The sequence below is a fragment of the Rhinoderma darwinii genome, chromosome 11, assembly GCF_050947455.1.
Source record: "Rhinoderma darwinii isolate aRhiDar2 chromosome 11, aRhiDar2.hap1, whole genome shotgun sequence".
In the NCBI taxonomy this organism is placed as follows: Eukaryota; Metazoa; Chordata; class Amphibia; order Anura; family Rhinodermatidae; genus Rhinoderma; species Rhinoderma darwinii.
Genome location: NC_134697.1, coordinates 89097171 through 89111990, shown reverse-complemented (window position 1 = coordinate 89111990; position 14820 = coordinate 89097171).

Below are 14820 nucleotides of genomic sequence, written 5' to 3'. Positions count from 1 at the left end.
TGGGGAACTTCTCCTGGAAAGTGTTGCCCTAGTACGATGCGTGTGGGCTCGCTTCCAGAAGTACTGGGTGCCCCCCCTTCTTGGTCCCTAAAGATTAGGTTCTTGATAATCACCTCTTGAAATTCCAGGAAAGTTCCCGTCTGGCCTGCACATCGACGTAGCATGTACGCATTGTACAATGCCTTCTGTATGATGTGCCCGGCCAGCTTCTTATACCACACCGCATGGCGCTGTAGGGCTTCAGGGCTTGATCTTACAAGTCCATCCCTCCCATGTACCTATTGTAGTCCAGGATGCAGTCTGGTTTGGGGGTGGCCTTTCCTTCATATATCCTAAACCTGTAGGTATACCCTGATGCACTCTCACAGCTTATACATCTTCACGCCATACCTTGCCCTCTTACCCGGCAGGTACTCGCGTAATTTAACCCTCCCTTTAAAATGTACCAGGGACTCATCAATAGAAATACACTTCTCGGGGGTGTATGCTTGGGAAAACCGGGCACTGGAACGGTCTAATAGGGATCTCCGTTTATACAAACGGCAAACGGTCAAAACTGGGGTCATCTCGGCGTGGGCACGACTCATTATCAGTATAATGTAAGAAGCGAAGTATTGCCTCATTTATTTATTTTTTTAGGTTCCAGTTCAGTTCTGAAGTTGCTTTGAGGGGCCCATATATTAGAAACCCCTATCAAATACCCCATTTTAGAAACTAGACCCCTCAAAGTATTCACAACAGCATGTAGAAAGTTTATGAACCCTTTAGGTGTTTCACAAAAATTTAGAGCAAAGTAGAGGTGAAATTTACATTTTTTTTTTGTCAGAAAATCCTTTTTATACCATTTTTTTTATAACACAAAAGGATTTATCAGAGAAACGCAAATTAATACGTATTGCCCAGATTCTGCAGTTTTGAGAAATATCCCACGTGGCCCTAGTGCGGTAATGGACTGAAGCCCGGGCCTCCGAAGCAAAGGAGCAGCTAGTGGATTTTGAAGCCTCTTTTTTATTAGGCACCATGTCCGGTTTGAAGAGGTCTTGTGGTGCCAAAACATTGGGAACCCCCCAAAAGTGACCCCAATTTGGAAACTAGACCCCTTGAGGAATCCATTGTAGTTTTCTTGGGGTGCATGCGGCTTTTTGATCAGTTTTTATTCTATTTTTAGGTGGCGTGGTGACTAAAAAACAGCAATTGTACTATTGGTTTTTTTTTCGTTTTTTTTTTACAGCGTTCACCGTGCGCTATAAATGACATATTCACTTTATTCTGCGGGGCGATACGATTACGGCGATACCAGATGTTTATAGTTTTTTTTATGTCTTATGGCGTTTGCACAATAAAATACGTTTTGTAAATAATCATTCACTTTTTGTGTTACCATATTCTAAGAGCCAGAACTTTTTTATTTTTCAATCAATAAAGCCGTGCGAGGACTTATTTTTTGCGTAACGAACTGTAGTTTCGATCAGTACCATTTTTAGGTACATGCGACTTTTTGATCTCTTTTTATTCCATTTTTTGGGAGGTGAAGTGACCAAAGAATTGTGATTGTGGTTCGGTTCATTATTATTTTATTTTACGGCGTTCACCGTGCGGGATAAATAATGAAATAATTTTGGAGTTCAGGCCGTTACAGACGCGGCGATACCAATTATGTATAGTTTATTTGTTTGTTTATATATTTTAATTAATAATAAAGGACTGATAAGGGAAAAAGGGGGATTTTTACTTTTATTACTTTTAAATCTTTTATTTTCTTATTTTTACACATCTTTTTTTAACTTTTTTTTTACTTTATTACTTTGTCCCACTAGGGGACATGAGGGCAGGAGGCCCTGATCGCTATTCTAATACACTGCACTACATGCGTAGTGCAGTGTATTAGAACTGTCAGCTACTCACTGACAGCAAGCATAGTGGGTCCTGACGTTGTCTGACGATCTCTATAGAACGCGGCTTTTAAGGGGTTAATCAGAGGGGACACAGTGATCGGTCCCCGCTGTAGGAGCTGTGACAGCTGCTGAACAAGACCGCAGCGTCACAGCTCCTGTATGTGTCGGGAGGACGGCCGAAACGGCCGTTACTCCCGAGACGTACTATTACGGCATGGAGCGCGAACGATACAGCTGCCATGACGTAATAGTATGTCAAGGAGCGGGAAGGGGTTAAGGCTTCAATCACATCTGCATCGGGACTCCGATCATGGGATCCATCAGAGCTTTCCGTCAGGGGAACCCATGAACAGAATCCAAACTGACACAAATGGAAACCATAGGTTTCCGTTGGCATCACCATTGATTTCAATGGTGACGGATCCGATGCAAATGGTTTCCGTTTTGTCACTGTTGTTTAAGGGTTCCGTCGTTTTGACGGATTCAATACCGTAGTCGACTGTGCTATTCATTCTGTCAAAAATACAGAACGCTTACACAACGAGGGTAAACGGAAACCATTTGTACCGGATCCCTCACCATTGAACTCAATGTGGAGGCAAACCTATTGTTTCTCTTAGGATTCTGTTCATTGGATCCCCTGACGGAAAGCTCAGACGGAACCCATGAACGGAATCCTGACGCAGATGGTAATGAAGCCTCACCTTGATATGTCTAGATCAATCAGGATTTATGTCAGGCAGTACTAAAGATAATGATCAAACCTCAAAATGTTGCAGATTTACAGCCCAGTCATGTGAAGAGTCCGGCCATGTTGCAGCAACACCAGCTATATCAATATGTTCCTCCAGCACGAAGGCCTCAGAGGCGTAGCTAGGTTCTCCAGCACCTGGGGCAAAGATTCCGTTTTGCACCCCCGCAACCTGTTTCCTGAAATTTCCCTCCCCCTCGCCATGTTTGCTTTCTCTACTAATCAACGATATGTAATTATTTTTTTCAGGTGACTCCAGCATAAAACCATTTGCACATTTTACAAGCAATGAAGTTATATAAAGGGAGTTACCATAACAATAAATGAAAAGAAAATAAATAAAGAGGTCAGTGCCTGACTAAGGGCTCATTCAGACAAGCGTCTATCACAACCGTAAGACGGCCTTTAAAACAACGGCCGTCACATGGACTCATGTATTTCAATGGGGCCGTTTTAATGGAGCGTGTGAAGGGTCCGTGAAAAAATAGGACATGTCCTATTTTACTGTGTGTCATGCATCCCTCCATAGACTCTAGTATATGGGGGATCCATGACAACGCGTCCCGCATGGCTGTACCTCGGACGTGAAAAGCGTCTGGTTTTCACATCAGAGGTTGCCCACGCTGGTTTGAATGTAGCCTTACACAGATTGTATAACTGAGGGTAATGAGACTATATGGTGAGATAATGAACAGCCTCCTCTTGTAGATAGTGCCACACACCTCCCCGTGTAGATAGTGCCACACAACTCCCCTGTAGTGCCACACACCTCCCCTTGTAGATAGTGCCACACAACCCCCCTGTAGTGCCACACACCTCCCCTTGTAGATAGTGCCACACAACCCCCCTGTAGTGCCACAAACCTCCCCTTCTAGATAGTGCCACAACAGCCCCCAGGAGATCATGACACTCACGTCCCTTTGCAGGTACTGCCAGCCCCCATGTAGATCGTGCCACCCTCCCCTTGTAGATAGTGCCACACACACACCCCACGTGAAGAGATAGTGCCACACACACTCCTGTAAATAGCACTACACCCCCCTCCCTGTGCATAGCATCATTGGAGCTCCCTAGTGGAGCCCCTGATGTCACGGTCTATATAGGTCAAATTTTTTTTTCTTTGTTTATCTTTATTGTTCTTACTGGAAGGATATAGGGATGGGTTGAGGGGGAATATTTGGGGGCATTCTGTCTTGCTGTCGCAACAGTATTCTGTCTTGCTGTCGCAGCCAACACAGATGCCCCCCATACAGTATAATGCCCACACAGATTCTCCCATGCAGTATAATGCACTCACAGATGCCCTCATAGAGTATAATGCCCACAGATGCCCCCATGCAGTATAATGCCCAATCAAATTCCCCCATACAGCATAATGCCCCTATAGCTGCCCTCATACATCATAATGCCCCTATAGCTGCCCTAGTGCCAGTGCCCACATAGTGCCACAGTGCCCATGTAGATAATGCCATACCCCTCCTTGAAGATAGCACCACCATCCCTGTAGATAGCACTACCCCATCCCCCTGTAGACAGCGCCATTGGGACTTCCTCTAGGAGCAGAATCCCCAGCCAGAGCATAGGTCGGGGATTCCACTCCTAGATGCTTACGTTCATATATAAACAGTGACGTCAGGGGCTACTCCTGGAGCGGAATCCCCTGCCAGAGAGTCGGCAACGGGCATTCCGCTTCAGAGGAGGCACTGACGTCACTGTCCATATATGGACAGTGACGTCAAGGGCTTTCCCGGGCACATTGCTTAAAGTAGCGCTGTGTCCGGGGAGTCCTCGGCAAGCGGAGGAGCTCCCTCAGCTTCTCCACTCTGAAATAATGCTGAGGCAGGGAGCGGACTGTTCCCTGCTTCAGCATCGGGTTCAACTGTATCTGCATCCTGAGGACCCTGTTATAGTCCAGGGCACTCATGGCCTGATGTTCATCAAAGTCCGGTGCGGGCGCTGCCCCTTTAAGAGCGGGCACGAGCGTGAGCGCGCACGCTACGTGATCCACCTGAGGTGAGTGGAAGCGAGCGCTGACCTCTCCTGAGGAGGAGGCTGGGGCCTGCGCTTGCCGACTCGTGGCTGCGGCTGTCAGGGGGAGATTGGAGCTGACAGCCCGCAGCCAAGGACATGACACTGATCCTCTCCCCACATTCCATTTCTCCCCCCACCAATATAGTCTGACCTCTCTCTCTCTAACACAACTACCTCTTTATTTTCTACATTAACCTCCTATCTATCTATCATCTATCTATCTATCTATCTATCTATCTATCTATCTATATATACATACACACACACATTACATACTAACATTATATACAACCCTGTACTATATACACACACAAACTATAGATATATGCTATATATAATACGCACTGTATATACACACACACTTATATTACATGTTTATAGATACAGAGATATATCAAATACTAACATTATATACAACCCTGTACTATATATACACACACACATACACTATATACAATACATACTATATACACACACACACCTATATTACATGTCTCTAGATACACATATATAATATACTAATATCATGTACAACCCTGTACTATATATATATATATATATATATATATATACACACACGCACACACATATAAAATATACCAGCATTATATACAGCCCTGTACGATGTATGCACACTATAGATATACACTGTATATAATACACGCTATATATACACCTATATTACATGTCTATAGATACAGATAAAGATACTAACATTAGATACAATCATGTACTATATATACACACACACACTATAGATATACACTGTATAGTATACACACTATATACACACACACTATAGATATACACTGTATACAATACACACTATATATACACACACACTGTACACAATGCACACTATATATACACACACTGTATACAATACACACTATATATACACACACACCTATATTACATGTCTATAGATACAGATATACAACCCTGTACTATATATACATGGCCGGCCTTAGCTATGTGCGACACGTGCGGTCGCACAGGGCGCCGGCCGCCATGCTGCAAGGGGGGCGCCAGTGGGTACGAGCAGAAGAGAGGAGAAATTTTCCTTCCTCTGCACTGCTGCGTGAAGTGAGCGCTGATTGGAGGAGCAGCAGGTGCTTCTGTCTGCTCCACCAATCGGCACAGCCTGTACTGCAGTGTCACACACACTCAGCACCTCACGCAGCTCCTTCCTGCTGTGCTGCTGCCCCAGTGAAGACTCCTCCACGGAGCTCCAGAGTCAGGTAAGAAGAGCAGCAGCTTTAGCTTAAACTATGTCTATTTATGTGCTGTGTGAGGGAGGGGGAGAGAGGGGGCTTTATGTGATGTGTAACAGGATGTTTTTCTTTTTTTTTTTAAGATCGATTTTGTGGGGGAGACTAGGTTAGAGGTACTTTGAGTGAGTGTGTATTTTTTACAGATCGATTTTGAGGGTGAGGGGACATTGCCCTAAATGCTATAGGAGTGTGAGGGGATTCTATATACATGTATTTTGTGGGGAGGGGGACTTCTGTATAGTTTATTTAGGGGTGTAGGAGCTTTAATGAATCATGGGGGAGGGGAACTTAGCGTTATGTATGGGGAGAAAGGATTCTTTAGGGTACGGCCACACGGAGCGGCCCTCACACTGTCGCAACGCGGCCAACAACCGCGCTGGCACTATGTAGGAGCGACTGTCAAATACCTCGTTAAGGGGTATTCCGGTTACACTCGTGTGCGCACTGCCGCTTCATTCATTCTTTATGGGAGCGCCGGAGATAGCCGAGTGCAGTGTTCTGCTTTTTCCGGTGCTCCCATAGAGAATGAATAGGAGGTAAGTTGTTATCATTTGCAAAATCGTGCGGCCATAAAGGGTGTATTAATTCATGGCCGCACGTTAACGCGGGTAAACCGTCCCTTTATCTGCAAAATCGTGCGGCCATGAATTAATACACCCTTTATGGCCGCACGATTTTGCAAATTACAACAACTTACCCCCTATTCATTCTCTATGGCAGCGCCGGAAAAAGCAGAACACTGCACTCGGCTATCTCCGGCGCTCCCATAGAGAATGAATGGAGCGGCAGTGCGCGTGCGAATGTAACTGGAATACGTGCGGCCACTAACAGGCTGTTTGACAGCCACACTGAACATGGTGCCGGCGTGGTTGTTAGCTGCGTTGCGACCGTGTCAGGGCCGCTCTGTGTGGCCTTACCCTTAGGCTGGATTCACACGAGCGTGTGCCTTTTGCGCACGCAAAAAACACGGCGTTTTGCCTGCGCAAAATGCATTTGACAGCTCCGTGCGGCAGCAGTATATGATGCGCGGCTGCGTGGTTTTCGCGCAGCCGCCATCATTATGACACTCCATTTGGATGTTTGTAAACAGAAAAGCACATGGTGCTTTTCTGTTTTGATTCATCCTTTTGACAGCTGTTGCGCGAATCACGCTGGTCGCACGGAAGTGCTTCCGTGTGGCATGCATGGTTTTCACGCACCCATTGACTTCAATGGGTGCGTGATGCGCAAAAAAACGCTCAAAGAACGGACATGTCATGACTTTTACGCAGCGGACTCACGCAGCATAAAAGTCACACACATGTCTGCACGGCCCCATAGACTAATATAGGTCCGTGCAACGCGCATGAAAATCACGCGCGTTGCACGGACATATATCCCGTTCGTCTGAATAAGCCATTAGAGATAATATTTGTGGGGAGAGCAACTTGATTATAAGGGTAGGAACACACAGGGTGGATACGTAAAACTACACAGTGTATACGTCCTGAGAACCGCAGGGAATTTCACCTGAAAAACAGCACCAAATTTTGGTGCAGTTTTTTGGGCGGAAAGACTGCAGAAATAAATTTAAAAAAAAGCTAATACTCCCAGCCGTAGTCCCTCTCTCTCTCTGAGCGTAGCCCGGCCTCCTGCGATGACGCTGTAGTTCATGTGACCGCTGCAGCCTTTGATTGGCTGCAGCTGTCACATGGGATGCATCGTCATCCCTGGAGGCCGGGCTATGCTCACAACAGAATACGCATCGCTATGACTACGGCCGGGTGTATTACCTTTTTTTTTTCTCATTAGAGATTAACGATAAGCAAAGTTTTTATCATTGATCTTCCCCTTTGTTAAAGAGGCTCTGTCACCACATTATAAGTGCCCTGTCTCCTATATAAGGAGATCGGCGCTGTAACGTAGGTGACAGTAATGCTTTTTATTTAAAAAAACAATCTTTTTTCACAATGTTAGGCGCAATTTTGGTTTATGCTAATGAGCTTTCTTAATGCCCGAGTGGGCGTACTTTTACTTTCGACCAAGTGGGCGTTGTACAGAGGAGTGTATGTTGCTGACCAATCGGCATCATGCACTCCTCTCCATTCATTTACACTGCACTAGCGATATACTTATATCACTATGTGCAGCCTCATACACAAACCCTAACATTACTACAGTGTCCTGATAATGAATACACATGAAATCCAGCCTGGACGTCATGTGTACTCACAATCCTGACACTTCTGACTCTTTTTTTGTGAGATTCCGGCAAGTGAAACCAAATCTCGTTTACCTCGTAATCTCGCGAGATTTCGTATCCGTTGCTGGAATCTCACAAGAAAGAGTCAGAAGTGTCAGGATTCTGAGTACACATGACGTCCAGGCTGGATGGTCATGTGTATTCATTATCAGGACACTAGTAATGTTAGGGTTTGTGTATGAGGCTGCACATAGCGATATATCTATATCGCTAGTGCAGTGTAAATGAATGGAGAGGAGTGCATGATGCTGATTGGTCAGCGTCATGCACTCCTCTGTACAACGCCCACTTGGTCGAAAGTAAAAGTACGCCCACTTGGGCATTAAGAAAGCTCATTAGCATAAACTTAAATCGCTCCTAACTTTGTGAAAAAAGATCGTTTTTTAAAATAAAAAGCATGACCTGCCTAAGTAGAGTCGTGTGTTAATGAACCTTCCCTTACCCATCCTATCCCTCCACCCCCACCTTTAGGAAAGACACGTGACACCGAGGTTGGATGTGAAATGGCCACAGCAGCCGTTTATTAATTTCACAGTTTTATAAAAACAATTTAAATCCGAAACATTCGGATAACTAGTTAGGAATCCACCAGAGAATTCCTCCTAATAATTCACATGACCCAACATGGGTCAGAATCGTAAATAACAATTTTAACGTTAACATTAACCCGAGCAGAGGAAGTCCTTGAAGCCCTTTCAGATATTCCTTTTTTAAGAACACACCGAGTTAGCCATCTGCAACCACCAATTACCTCCAGCCGTAAACCAGCTCGGAAGCACCGTTCACCTCTGCAGATGGCTCCAACCACTAGAAGTCCACTTCAAAGGGATAACACCCGATGAAGCCCTCAAGTGATATACCGACCACTAGAAGTCCACTTCAAAGGGATAACACCCGATGAAGCCTTCAAGTGATATACCTTCCACCAGAAGACCACTTCAAAGGGATAACACCCGATGAAGTCTTCAACCATGTACCTTTTTTGGGGGACGCATACCCCCGATGCGACCCCCCCACCATTTTGTACTGACTGGCCTCAAGGACTCCCCCCGCCAGCTGCCATGACAACAGAACCTACTCCGGAAAAAGGAAAAAACATGTTAAATAAGCACACAAATAAAACACAACACTCATAGACGGACGTACATAAAGACCCACAGGGGTAACAAACCAAGGGCGGGAGGGTGGGAGCTTGTCTTTTCCTGTGTTACTCCTCCCGCTGCTTCCGGCTCAATGCCGAAAACAGCGGGAAGCTCAGCAACGGCCCCCTGACTCCTCCTTGTCCCTCCTCCAACTCCCTCCAACTCTCCCTCACCTATTAACCCTTTTCCTACCAGGGCGGTCATGGAGGCTTCCCCTTAAGCCCTGCAGGCTGCGTCCAGCCTCTTCTTGACCTGCCTAAGTAGAGTCGTGTGTTAATGAACCTTCCCTTACCCATCCTATCCCTCCACCCCCACCTTTAGGAAAGACACGTGACACCGAGGTTGGATGTGAAATGGCCACAGCAGCCGTTTATTAATTTCACAGTTTTATAAAAACAATTTAAATCCGAAACATTCGGATAACTAGTTAGGAATCCACCAGAGAATTCCTCCTAATAATTCACATGACCCGACATGGGTCAGAATCGTAAATAACAATTTTAACGTTAACATTAACCCGAGCAGAGGAAGTCCTTGAAGCCCTTTCAGATATTCCTTTTTTAAGAACACACCGAGTTAGCCATCTGCAACCACCAATTACCTCCAGCCGTAAACCAGCTCGGAAGCACTGTTCACCTCTGCAGATGGCTCCAAGCACTAGAAGTCCACTTCAAAGGGATAACACCCGATGAAGCCTTCAAGTGATATACCTTCCACCAGAAGACCACTTCAAAGGGATAACACCCGATGAAGTCTTCAACCATGTACCTTTTTTGGGGGACGCATACCCCCGATGCGACCCCCCCACCATTTTGTACTGACTGGCCTCAAGGACTCCCCCCGCCACAGCGAAACAGGCCTTGACCACCTTAAGCCTGTGAGTTCCGCCACACCACCACCGCCCTTTGTATTCCTTCTGCTATCGCCAAGCTCCAAAGATCAATGCCAACCTCGGTCAGATGAACCCCATCACTCCTCCAGAAGTTCCCCACTCCTGACTCCAAATCCCTGTGCCGCACGCAAATGCCCCCGTTTTTTGCTACAAAACGGGACACCGCCCGATTAACTTTAATGCGAGCCTTATTGACTCTCTCCACTGACCTAGCCAACCGCCAATGTTTCCTTGGGACTATGTCCGACCACACTATCACCAACTTGGGATAAGAAACCCACAAACACAACATATTGTGTTTGATATCCCGCACCAACTCACGAAAGGGGCGGACTCCTAACTCATTCCCACCCACGTGCAACCCTAAGACCTCCGGAACCCTATCAAGCTGGGCATATGTCTGGAATTCTGCCAACACCCTGCTCCATGACATACCTCTAAATCCCAGCCAATGCACAACCGCATCCTGTCGCGGAATGCGCAACTGGCGACCGTCCGGGCGGACGTCCGCCCTCAAAGCCCCCCAGTGCACGTAAGAATGACCCAGCAACCACACCAAACACGGAGGCGAATCTGAAACGGAAAAAACAATTAGACACCACCATATAAAACATTTCTTAAGCGTTAACAACAAACCTCATAACAAATGGGGGCGGACATAGGACTTAAATCTGTTGGACTCCCAACGACCAATGCGCCGCACCCCTTCATCATCCAACCCCCAGCGCCCCGCTTCAGTTGCTGCACCAATCCTGAAGGAATGAGATGAATATGAGCCCGCCGCGACACCAACCGCCGTCAGACATTTTTTAAATACAGCTCCAAACTGAAACCTGGACAAAAACGACCCGTCCACATGACGTAACAAAGGCAAATCTGGAGACCCCGCTTGCGGCTTAAAACCCTGCATGCACTCTACTGGGCACATAACCGACCCCGGGAGGGCGAACAAAACTATCAGCTTACCCTTCCCTAATTGGTCAGTTTTTGACCGACGCAACCATACCTCCAGCCGATCTGCGAATAGGCTCACCTCCCCAGATCTCAGCCCCCCTGCCTGTTTGGTACTTGGCGACACCAACTCACCTATTCTAAATGCCCCAAAGAACGCTAACGAAAAAGCTAACCGAAACAAATCCATTTAGTCTGAAGAACGACAGACCGATGCTAATGAACCGCCCAACGAGCTAAGCAAAGCAAACGACACAGGCCTTCTACTATCCGCCTCCACTCTACCTCGGCGCAACCCCTTCAAAGCCTGTAACACCAGAAATTCCTTAGATACATCCTGAAAGCCTCGCAACTTAAAACCAAACGCCACCGCAGATATGAACCGGTTCACCTTTGCCAATGAAAACCCCGCCTCCCAGGCGTCCCCTAACCAGTACAAAAGTGCCACCAACCTGTCTCTATCCGTATTGACGTCACCGAACTCTCTTACCCACTCCTCCCACTGCCTCCAACAAGCAGAATAAGCACTCCACGTCGTGCGCGCCAAAGACCTTTGTACCAGTTGTTCTGCGGGACCGAGACCAGATCCCAAAGATGTTCCGGACAAGCCAAACCGAGACGTTCCGCTCCCGGTGCCAATTGCCGAAACCGGTCCCACTGCGAGCGAGAAAGAGCCTCAGCGATACAATTCCGTACTCCTGGCACATGCACCGCCACCACCCACGCGTTCAACGACAAACACACCAACACTAAATGTCGCAACAATTGAACTACCGGAGGAGAGGACGCCGTGATGTTATTAATGGCCAGCACCACCCCCATGTTGTCGCAGTAAAAACGAACCTTCTTATCCCTGAGCCTGTCCCCCCAAATGGTCGCCGCCACCACGATGGGGAACAGCTCGAGCAGGGCCAGATTCCGCGTGAGTCCACTGGACACCCAACTAGCCGGCCATTGACCTGCGCACCACGGACCTCCCCCGTAAGCTCCAAAACCGCCCGCCCCAGTCGCATCCGTAAAAATATTCAAATCACTCGTATCCTGCGCTGGGGCCATCCATAGTGAGCGACCATTGTACTGGCCCAAGAAGTCATCCCAAACCTGAAGATCAGCTCGATGCTCCTCCTTGAGCCGCACAAAATGATGCGGCGCACGCACTCCCGCCGTTGCCGCCGCCAACCGTCTACCAAACACCCTCCCCATTGGCATAATCCGGCAGGCGAAATTCAACTTCCCCAGCAGCGACTGAAGCTCCCGCAGCGTCATTTTCTTCAGTCTACAAGCCCGCTATACCTCCAGCCTCAAAGCACCCAGCTTATCCGCAGGGAGACGACACTCCATTGCCACCGAATCTATTTCAATTCCCAAAAAACAAATCGTCGCTACCGGGCCCTCCGTTTTTTCTGGCGCCAAAGGGATCCCAAAATCCCTCGCCACCTTCTGTAGTGCATAAAGCAAATTACCGCAAACCGGCGAACCCCCCGGGCCAACGCACAAGAAATCATCTAAGTAATGGATCAACGAGTCGACCCCGGATACTCCCCTCGTTACCCACTCCACGAAGCTACTAAACGCCTCAAAGTATGCACAAGAAAGGGAACACCCCGTCGGAAGGCACCGATCCACGTAAAAAGCCCCATTCCAAAAACAACCCAACAGCCGTTGGCTTTCTGGATGAACTGGCAACAACCTGAACGCCGCCTCGATGTCGGTTTTTGCTAGCAGCGCGCCTGGACCCGCAGCCCGCACTAAACCCACCGCCTTATCGAATGAGGTATAGACTACGGAGCACAACTCGTGATCAATCCCGTCATTTACCGACGAACCCTTGGGATACGAGAAGTGTTGAATCAAACGAAATTTTCCGGGCTCGCGCTTAGGAACAATACCCAACGGGGACACAATTAAATCTTTTACTGGCGAATCAACAAAAGGCCCCGACATGCGACCCAACGAAACTTCTTTTAAAAATTTTCCGACACAACCTTGGCATGCAAGTAAGCCGATTTTAAATTCCTCCGCGTAACCGGAACCTCATAAGGAGTAACAAAACCAACACAAAACCCCTCGTAAAGCAACTTAGCCGCCGCCCTATCCGGATACTCATTTAGATAAGGGGCCATCTTTTCCACCCTCACCGGTGACACCCCCTTGACCAGCCGCGGAGGACTGGTTCCCTGACCTCTTTTTTCGCAGACATTTTGCCGCCCCGTGTGATGCACCATTACACTCGGAACACACGTGCTTGAACTTGCACGTGGCCCCGAACTTACACTGGCCTTCATTAAATTGCCAGCAAAAACCCGCCTTTCCCCCGCCGCCTTGTCCAACCTGACTAGACTGGCCTCCTTGGCCGGCGCTCCAGGGAAAGGACTGCCTAACCGGAGCCGTAACCCGTAACCAGAGAGCAATATCCTTCTGGTCCCACCGAATCGCCGGCCGAACCGCTTTCCGCTGACGGAATTGCTCATCGTATCGCAGCCACGCCTGACCCCCATACGCCCTATGAGCCTCCCCAATGGCATCAAAATAACAAAACAACGCCGAACAATTTTCCGGCGCCTTTTCCCCTATCACACTGGCTAATATGGCGAACGCCTGCGACCAATTAACGAACGTCTGCGGGATAAGCCTATACCGCCGCCGTTCCTCCTCGTCCTTTTTACTCTCGTCCCGCTTGCTCTTATCCAAATTAAATTTAGCGAGCGGCAAGAGAGAAAAAATCTCAACATATTCGTCCTTCCAGATCCGCTCACGCACCTCCTGCTTTAAATGCGCCCCCAACGGACCTTCGAAACAAACATACACCTCCCCACGAGCACGATCATCAATACGCACCCGATCGCCATCTTTTTGTGCCTCGGTCTGTACCGACACCGCGACTGCCGTCACGGGCCGCGCCTGTAACAATCCCACGTCCCTGGGGCCTTCCCAAACTACCGCCGGGGACACTTCCGTGACTACCGGCGCCGCCGCCCTATCTAGGCGCCCGACCAGCTCTCTCAAGCAACCCACTAAGTCTGCCAGACCCGCGCCATCGCGTCCGTCCGCGCCACTACCGGCCACCGATGCGACGCTAGCAGCCCCCCCGCCGACACCCGACATAAAAATCGCTGGATATGACAATGATGGAGTTATACACTCACCGGGCTGCACAGGCGCTGTGTTCCCGTCAGCCGGACCATCCTGACCTCGACGATACGCGTCCAGTTCACCTTCCTCCAGCTCTTCTCTCGCAGACGACTGGCCATCCCACCGACATCTTCGGAACGGAGATGATGAAGCGCTGACCGATGGGCCGGCAACCTGCCGCCCGACCGCTGGAACCCAGACTTCCGACCGGACCTGTTGCCTCGACGTCGCTGCAGATCTAGGCGTCCGTCTTGATGATCCTGAAGAAGCCTGCCCCCTGGCCGGAACATCACCAGGCGGGGCGGCCGTACCTTGTCCTCCAAATCTTCCATCCGATGGGGGAGGGGTGACAGGGAGCCCGGCCTGCGACTCCCTGCTTACCGCCGGACCCCGTCGCGGCTTGGGATTCCTGCCAGGACGCAGGGCCTGGGAAGGGGCGGTCCTCCCAGCTGTCTGGCCTGCAGCGTCCGTGATCGGGCTCCCTCTGCGACGCCGTGTCCGCGGGACTGC